Genomic DNA, 9643 nt, shown 5'->3' with positions numbered 1-9643 from the left:
TGTGTCAGTTAAAATCCGCCAAAATGGCGGAAAGCGGATCTGTTGCTAAGTGATGTGAACGGATGCCACCGGACCGTTTTTTTTGACAGATCCGTTCAATGAAGAACTTTAAAGGAACCGCAGCCCGGGGAAGAGAGAGAGAGAGACAATTTTTCCGTCCGCCAGAAAGGATTTCAGGGTTAAATTCCCGGCTGACTTCCTTTCTCCGGGCATGCGCACTGTAAAATGCGGATCCTGCAGCAAAAAAAACGTTGCATGGTCCGTCCAGGCATGTCGGCGGATGAAAAAAATTTGGCGGATCCGCAAAAAAACGGATCCAACGGATGGCCATCCATCAAGATCCGCCGGTAATGCAACTCAATGGGGAAAAAAGCGGATGTGCCAAAAAAATGGCGGATCCGTTTTTTTTAAAAAACGGCGGATTTTGACTGATGGTCAAAAATGGAAGTGTGAAACAGGCCTAAGGCTGGAGTCACACAAAACGTTTTAAAAATCGGTCCAATTTTAACGGTACGAAATCGCGCAAAGGTTTATTGTCCAGGGATCCGTCTGTCATCCCATTTTCCGGCGATGAACCGATTTTATTCGCATCTAAGCATCAAATTGACATCCAGTGCCAATGCCTCTTGCTCTTTCCTGTTGACCTGGAGGAGTCTTGTGATTTAATCGCAAGTCACACGTGTGGTGCGTTTTCAATGCGATTTTTAATCGCATCCATAGACTTGCATTGTCGAATCCGATCCGAAAATCGGTGACAATCGCAGCATGCTGCGATTGTCTCGGTCCGAGGAACGGATCCGATAAAAAAACGCATGAAGGGAGCAGCACCATAGAATAACATTGGGACGAATGCAATGCGATTTTTTTCTCGCATTGCATTTGTCCGATTTAATCGCCAGTGTGACCCCGGCCTAAGTTTGAATGTCATGACTACTATATGTGTTCATTCAGTTTTCTTGCATCACTTTCCTTCCATCTCCCCCAAAATATCATGAAATATTTGGACTGATCTCAGATACATAATTTAATGTGATAAAAGTTTTTATTTATTGATTACAAATATTCAAATGACAATGTCCAGCTCTTCTGTTCTCTTCCAGTGATGGTCCATTGCTCTCTTGTATCTGATGACTATAAAAAAGAAGGGAAAAAATAAGCATTGTTAGGTCCGCTTGCCTTGAAATGTCTATACTAATCTCAGTAACAATACATATGTCAGGCAGGGTGATTTTTCTCCATATCGTCAACTCAAGCTTTGTGAATACAGGAAGGAACCACAGAGTATATGACCGGTGGTTGGCCAAAACACAATTTATTGGACGCTGGGTATAACTCACATTCAAGGGTCCTAAAGTGAATTCTGCATGCCCAAAAGATACCACTGATGAGTGATGATCTGACAGTAAAGGGTCCCGCTCCCACAGCCCCCATAGCTGAGCTCCCAAGTGGTAGGTAGAAAGGCACATTAAATACAAAAAAATAGTGAGGGAGCACAAGATCCAAATGTTGAGTAACCAGGTCTGCCTTATTTTGTTCAACGTTGGCAATAGATAATAAATAAGAAGCAGAATACAAGCCATTAAAGTGCCGGATGCACCTCACAAGCATCATGGCATCATCGGTGTATAACACATTCATCTTCGGTAATAAGTCTGCTGTGCCATGTAGATAAGAGGGCGAACTTTCCATCACAAGTTTTAATCACTCGTTGATGTATTTAGAAATGTTCTCAGTAAAGAGAGATCCATATAAGATTATAAGCATCCCAAAGGAAAGCTAATGACAGATCATTTTTGGAAGACATCTTCTGCCCCAAATGATTGTTTTTTCCACCTAAATGTGGGCAGATTGGTTAATGGGTAACAGGCTTAGATTCCATCAAAGTTATGACCTGTGTGAAGTGTACTGCTGGGGGGAATATTAATCTGCTGCCAAGTGATAATGGGATCATTGGGCAGTAGGGTTTTTATCTGACCATCTGTTAAGGGGATAAAAAGCTAGCAAGGACCGGAAGGAGTATCTGTACCTGGAGAACTTCTTCATTGGATGATCCCTGCCCCTGCTTGTCTGCCGTCCTTTCTTCCTTCAGAAGTGGTAGTCACACATGGGGTACCTGACGGCCAATCTTCGTAGAAAACCTACTGAAGAATCGTCATGGCTTTAAGTGTGCCTCAACAACCTGTCTGCCTCATCAGCAGAGCCTCCATGGGTTGCTGCAGTCAACGATTCTCTGGACTCCTGTGCAGGGACAAGCATCGTAATGGAGGAAGCAGCTGGCAGTCCCAGCCCCACTCCGACACATTCTTAATGTGGGTCAAAGAAGCGCCATGCCTGCGTCTCCCCTTCTCCTGAATGCAGGCGGCCATCTGGTGGTCGGGTTGTACAGAAGGGGATCACTTAAAGATCTTGAGTGATGGCGCTTGGTGTAAAAAAAAAAAATAATAATTTAGTAGATCATAAAGGTTACATGCATAACAAATTAAAAAGTGCGTCATGCAGTGGATGACGACACACAGCAGGAGGCAACGCATTACATAAATGGTTGTGTAGTGGTCCAGGCTATAAAGGTAACTCAATATATGAACAGCTCAAAAGTGCACATAAATATCACCTGAAACATGATATAAGTGCATATCAAGAGATCTGAGTCAGTATAGGCAAGAAAGTGGACATAGAGAATGATGGAAATATCATGGAGTAATAGGCAGTTGAATAGCTCTAACTATACAGTATATGTTGTATACTCATGGACTATCCTACGTCAGACATGACACCAACCCTGGTAGAGCAGTAAAAATATGTGCATATATAAAGAGCCAGACTTTATTGATGTATGCTATGGTTAGAGTTTCGAATCAGGCTCAACCCTCTGAACAAGTCATGGAGCGTGTGACGTCAGACAATGTGACCGGAGTCTTACACGGAAGGGAGTCTCATCACATGACCACAAGGGCCGCTGCTCTAGATACAGCTGGGGATGCAGCCTGTCCTTCTGTCCCGCACATACGCACCATCGGTACTTTGGCACTTTATAAGCCAGAAGGGAAAACTCGGCTCAACGATGGGATGATGAAACAGGAGAAATATTATTACAGCAGCTGGCAGGACTCCTAGATGTGGAGCTCAAGCACCGAAGTTAGATCATTCCTGATACTGAATATCGCAATGTGACCTCCCCTCCTATACAGAGCTGCCACTTGGAATTTCGGGGCCCCATACTGGCAAAATTTTTGGGGCCCCCTTGAGACCCCTGTCTTACTGTGACATTCTGCCCCCGTGTCTCACATTCTGCCCCTCCTGTGTCTCACTTTCTGCCCCCTCCTGTGTCTCACTGTCACATTCTGACCCCAAGTCTCCATTCTGCCCCTCCTGTGTCTTACATTCTGCCCCTCCTGTGTCTTACATTCTGCCCCTCCTGTGTCTCACATTCTGCCCCTCCTGTGTCTCACATTCTGCCCCTCCTGTGTCTCACATTCTGCCCCTCCTGTGTCTCACATTCTGCCCTTGTGTCTCACTTTCTGCCCCCTCCTGTGTCTCACTGTCACATTCTGACCCCAAGTCTCCATTCTGCCCCTGTGTGTCTCTATACTTACCTTTTTTTTTTCTTTAATCTGTTGTTGTGATCCCGAAACAGGATAAAAATGGTCTGAGGACCCTAAGAGGAAGACAAAGAATTGGTAAATAGTGTTTAGAATGGAGAAGAAAGGGTGAGAGGGTTAGTGAGTTTAGACGTCGGGAACTGAGAAGGGAAATGCTTTTCTCTCACTATGGGACGGATGGATAGACATTTATATATTGGCTTCTTCCATTAAAATATACAATATAGTATAAAGATATAAAGGGAAGACACAAAGTGTATCTACCCCTAATATCAGGAGCCTCAGTGTCACAACATGTTACATACAACAATGGGGGAAGCTTTTCCTTACTTTGGTGGACGTTGCACTTTTTTGCTGCTGTCACTTCTGCTGCTGGAGAAATAGAAGAAATGATCACAAATAAATACCTTATAAAATAATTATCGGGAACAAGTCCTGGTCCCATAAGGACACAGACAATAAACATAATGTCTTTCCTACACATTTCTACATGATACAGATATATGGATAGATGTCATTACTGATTATTAGCTCATTGTATAAATAGCACTTTCACAAGCATTTGCATGGGACTGATCTCCTGCCAGGATGAATGATTGAATACTTTTGCATCTAGAAGACAGCAATTAGGACATAAGGACGTGTCCATTAGTGGGGAGAGGTTAAGGTACCTACATGTTTATGACCTGGCTCCTGTTCGTCCTCCTGAAACATTTTGGCATCCACCATTTACGTTTGCGTCTGAAAAAAAAATCCAAACAAACAAATTGAGACCCAGAGAGTTCACATTATCATTGTGATCAGTCTATGAGGATATATACAGCGATATTATCCTGTGTAACGTCCTGCGCTTATGTCACAATGGGACGTCATCGATCTAAAGCCCAAGGTCTCGTTAGAGTAAATGCAGCCATGATCGCTCTTATTACTTACGGGATCGGCTTTGTGTCGGCGCACGCCGTCTTTACTTCTGGCCTGTGACAAAAATAAAGTTTTCATTAGAAACAGAGATAATTGTGTTTGTGTCCTAAATAAATGCAGTGACTTAAAGAGTATCTGTCAGTAGGATCAACCCTCCTAAGCCGACTATATGGGCATACAGGTCATGGAAAGCTGAATAAAATGATATATTGATGTCTGCGATCCAATGTCTTATTTCAGAGAAATCCATATTTTTCTTTCCTCTCCAAATTGGCCATTGGGCACTGGAAACAGTTTTCCGGACGGCCACTTTGACTACCAAGATTGAAGATAGAAGGGCTGGTGTCTGTTTTCAGTGCCCCGTGGCCACATTGGAGCGGCATCGATAATCAGAAGAAACCAGGAGCTCAGAAAATTGTGCTTACTGTAACTCTGGTATAGGGGACCCCAAAAATCAATAGCCCCCAATATGTACATCCATGTTTTATATCCTCCTCAGTCTCTGCCCAGTGATAACAAGTCATTCATCAGTTACTAATAAATAAAATCATATACAGCCCATAATATCTGTATATGTCACTGTCTCTCTACTTACAGTCTGGTGGTCTCTGCGCTGTGGTCTTCTTCTGTCATCTTCAACTCTATGGCATCCATGGCCACTGCTTGCTCCTCTTCCTCACTACTGGACACATAACATAGACTCGTTTTTTATTTGCAGTGTTTTTATAAATGAATTCAGAAAATAAAGTAAAAAAAAAGCCCCATGCGCAGTTCGCCACATTTTGAGCAGACGTCCCATCCCCGGAACACTGAATGGTGAATAGTAAATAGTTTATTGCTCCGTGTGTGACCCTCTGTTCATTATCCCCATTTACAGGGGCAGAACTACAGCCGTGTCAGCCATATGGACTGCAAAAAGGAGAGCATGTTTGGCCTGAGAGGAGGAGCGGGGAGAGAGACGATCAGGAGGAGAGCTGCACAAGTCTCTCTCTTCTGCTGGACCCTGATCATTGCAGGAGCGGAAGCTGGAGGTCACCTGACAGGTCCTAAATAGCTCTAGGCCCCTCCCTGATGTCACATTCCCGCAAGGAATCTTATAGAACAGAGGGATAGAAATGGAGAACAACTGTATAGAGGGTACGGAAAGGCTCATAAATAAAGGATCTGACCTCATAGGTCTTTTATTTTTGGCTCCTCCATCAGTTATCATTACGTATATGCAGCCATGTTTTATACCAAGTGACTGACAGTGCCATAACTATCCATTTATTGTCCCTTTTCTCTCATTCTCGCCATTACCTCCTTTCTGACATATATTTACCCCTTTAGACAGACAAGTGAAGGGTGCGGGGCAGTAATTGTGTAATGGGAACCAATGCGTTACGACATAGAGAGGCATTAAATGAACAATGGATTAACCCTGGAAACTTGATAATTCTCTGAACAGAAAAAATGTTAGAAATTATTTTAACGTTAGCTTATCAGGCTAATTCGAAAATATATACCGTATTTATTTTTTTTCCAGTATTAATGCAAATGCAGCGATGAAAGTTCGTACTTGATGGATAACATTGGGACACCCTCATCTGCCACATATATTCATCACTATTACAAATAGTTATGGTACCTGAGGAGCCCTATTACATATTTTACATTGGAGCCCAAGAAGTTCAAGTTAAACCTCTGACTGCATCTATGTCTCATAGTAAAAAGTGTTGAGAAAATGGAAAACGGTCTTAGGAGCGCAAGAAAAAGACTCAGACGAGAGTCCACCTGATGAAGACGGATCCTCCGTCGAAACGCGTAGTGGTTTAACCTCATCTCTCGTCTGAGTCTTTTTCCTGCGCTCCTAAGACCGTTTTCCATTTTCTCATTACTCCTAACCTCCATCGGAGGCTTTCGGCTGGAGCTGCGGTGGAGACCTGACATCCTAGTCTGCCCCTGGGTTGCTTCCTAAGCGCTCCTCTATGACCGCTCATTACTGACTCTAATTCATAGTGAAAAGTAGCTGAGAACTACAAACATTGAAAGTCGTGGACCATGATTACACCAGTTACTTACGGCAGTGGCTCTTCAGAAACCCGTGAAATTGTTTTATAGAATCCGAAGCACCTGAAATGAAAAAAAGAAAGTTCTGAGTAGAAGAACTGATACTTAGGAAGCCTACAGATAAAAGTTATCAGCCGTGAAGTGCACAAAGCAGTGTGCTCTCTCGCCGGCAACAGAGCAGAGCGCACCGTCACTGCACATTGTAAGACAATTTGCCAGCATTTAAAGGTGTAACTTCTGGGCGGCTGGTTCTCCTCTCTGCAAGCCGGGTTCTCATCTTACAAGGTGAACTGACATTGCGCTCTGCTTTCCTGCCAGCTGAGTACTACTGATCTGATGTGGCGAGAAAGGGCAGTCTTTGTGAGCAGAGCACAGTGCACATTGCGCAGGGAATAGCCCAGCCCCTGATATAGACGGTCACTGCTAATGCTTCATTTCAGGGATAGTGCAGAGGCCGGGGCAGTGACCTCAGCTTCTGCCCCCTGATGATGTTTTATCTGAGTATCCCAGCATGCATTGGGATTTTCAAACAAAGCGTCATCAAAAAGGAAGTAAGAAAAAAAAGATGTCGCACGCCTGCAAGGAATTTTATAGAATTGAGGGATAGAAAAGGAAAACATCTTTGTAGACGGTACAGAAATGCTTATGAATAAAGGATCTGAACTCGCTGGTCTTTTGTTTTCGGCTCCTCCACCCTCCATCAGTTTTCACACTCTCCACTTACCTACTGAAAGTCAAACTCTCATACTCCCAAGAGTTTTCCTCCTGTTCCTCCTCACTCTCGTCTTCCTCTCTATTGGACACATAAAATAAGTCATGTAAATCATATATAATCAACTTTCACATCCAGATGACACAAGGTTATATAAAGATTGGGGTAGGAAATGCTGAATGAAGACTCCCGATTAACCCCTTATTGAGGGCACACTATCTCTGTATGAAGCAGGCTCAAGAGTAAAGTCTGCCCCCTGAACCATCAGTGATGGCTCTGTTACATAGCTGGCACCCCACAGTACCTGATACAATTGGACCTAGCTGTGAATGCACCAGTTTAACCCTTTAAATGCTGCTGTTATGTGTGATAGCAGTATTAAAAAGGGCTTTAAAATGGTAACTGCCACTTTGTATGGCCATCAGTCACCTCGCAAAGCGATCGTAGGGTGCTGATTGATTGACATTGCAGCTAGGGGTCTACTGGAGGCCTCTGTGTCCACCATGTGTGATCTCCTCACATGCATTGGGACACCCTCATCTGCCACATATATATTTATCACTATTACAAATGGTTATAGTAGCTGAGGGGCCCTCTTGATTAGAAGAATTGATACTTAGGAAGCCTGCACATTAAAGTTATAAGACGTGATATACACAAAGCAGTGCGCTCTCTCGCCAGCAACAGAGCAGAGCACACTGTCACTGCACATTGTAATACAATTTCCCAGCATTTAAAGGCATAACTTTTGGGCGGCTGGTGCCCCTCTCTACAAGCTAAGTGTTCATCCTAAAAGGTGAAATGACAGTGCGCTCTAATCTGTTGCTGGCTCATTACTACTGATCTGAACTGGTGAGAATGCGCAGTCTTTGCACACAGTGCACATTGCACAGTGAATAGCCAAGCCCCTGAAATGAAGGTCACTGCTAATGCTTAGTTTCAGGCATAGTGCAGATGCTGGGGCAGTGACCGCAATTTCTGCCCCCTGATAATGTTTTGTCTGAATATCCAAGCATTCACTGGGATTTTCAAACAAAGCGTCATCAAAAAGTAAGTAAGAAAAAAAATCATGTCGCAAGCCTAGAAGGAATTTTAAAGAAATGAGGGATAAAAATGGAGAACAACTTTGTAGATGGTACAGAAATGCTCATGAACAAAGGATCTGACCTCACTGGTCTTTTGATTTTGGCTCCTCCATCAGTTATCATTGCATATACATAGACATATATGCATCCATGTTTTATACCGAATGACTGAAAGTGCCATAACTATAAGTATATAATGTTCCATATTGTATGTACATATCCCCCAATATATATTTAGTCTCACACTCTCCACTTACCCAATCACACTCCAAGTCTCACTGTCATCTTCTTCACTATTGGACACAAAAAATAAGTCATGTAAATCATATATAATCTAATCTGACATCCAGCTAACACAGGGTTATATAAAGGCTGGGGTAAGATGTGCTGAATGAAGAGCCCAGATTAACCCCTTATTGAGGGTGCACTATCTCTGTATGGAGCAGGCTCAAAAGTAAAGTCTGCCCCCTGAACCACCTGTGATGGCTCTGTTACATATCTGGCACCCACAGTACCTGATACAATTGGAGATAGCTGTTTTAGCATCAATTTAACCCTTTAAATACTGCTGTGATGTATGATAGCAGTATTAAAAAGGGCTTTAAAACGGCGACTGACACTTTGTATGGCCATCAGCCCCCACGCAAATCGATCATAGGGTGCTGATTGATTGACATTGCAGCTAGGGGTCTACTTGAGGCCTCTGTGTCTGCCATGTGTGATCTCCTCACATGCATTGGGACACCCTCATCTGCCACATATATATTCATCACTATTACAACTGGTTATAGTAGCTGAGGGGCCCTGTTGAATAATTTGCATTGAAGCCCAAGAAGTTCAAGTTACACCTCTGATTGCATTTATGTCTCATTGTTAAAAGGTACTGGGGACTAAACCATTGAAAGTTGTGGACCATGATTACACCAGTTACTTACGACAGTGGCACTTCACTAAGCGATGCAAGTGTTTCATTGGAATCAAAGCAGCTGAAATGAAAAAATAAAGTTCTGATTAAAAGAATTGATACTTAGGAAGCCTACAGATAAAAGTTATCAGCCGTGATGTGCACAAAGCACTGCGCTCTCTCAACGGCAACAGAGCAGAGCGCACAGTCACTGCAGATTGTAAGATGATTTCCCAGCATTTAAAGGGAATCTGTCACTTTTTTGGGATATCAAGTAAAAATATCATTCAATTTAGTGTCACCTATGCATTAAACTAGTACTTTTGATATGCTTGACTCCTCACCAATGATACATAAATACCTTTTTATTCCT

At 43.1% G+C, this 9643-nt stretch overlaps 1 long non-coding RNA gene across 1 annotated transcript; it reads right to left on the bottom strand.

The window, feature by feature from the left end:
* Positions 1-6581: 6581 nt before the first annotated feature.
* On the bottom strand, positions 6582-8885 carry LOC141095959 (uncharacterized). The gene is made up of 3 exons (XR_012233523.1): positions 8624-8885; positions 7294-7362; positions 6582-6632 (listed from the first exon to the last, which is right to left on the bottom strand). It is a non-coding gene; the product is annotated as an uncharacterized lncRNA (long non-coding RNA).
* Between the last annotated feature and the right edge of the window lie 758 nt (positions 8886-9643).

The sequence above is a fragment of the Dendrobates tinctorius genome, unplaced genomic scaffold (genome assembly GCF_039654945.1).
Source record: "Dendrobates tinctorius isolate UK_male_01 unplaced genomic scaffold, ASM3965494v1 ptg000070l, whole genome shotgun sequence".
Lineage (NCBI taxonomy): Eukaryota > Metazoa > Chordata > Amphibia > Anura > Dendrobatidae > Dendrobates > Dendrobates tinctorius.
This window is presented reverse-complemented; position numbering and strand designations above follow the sequence as displayed.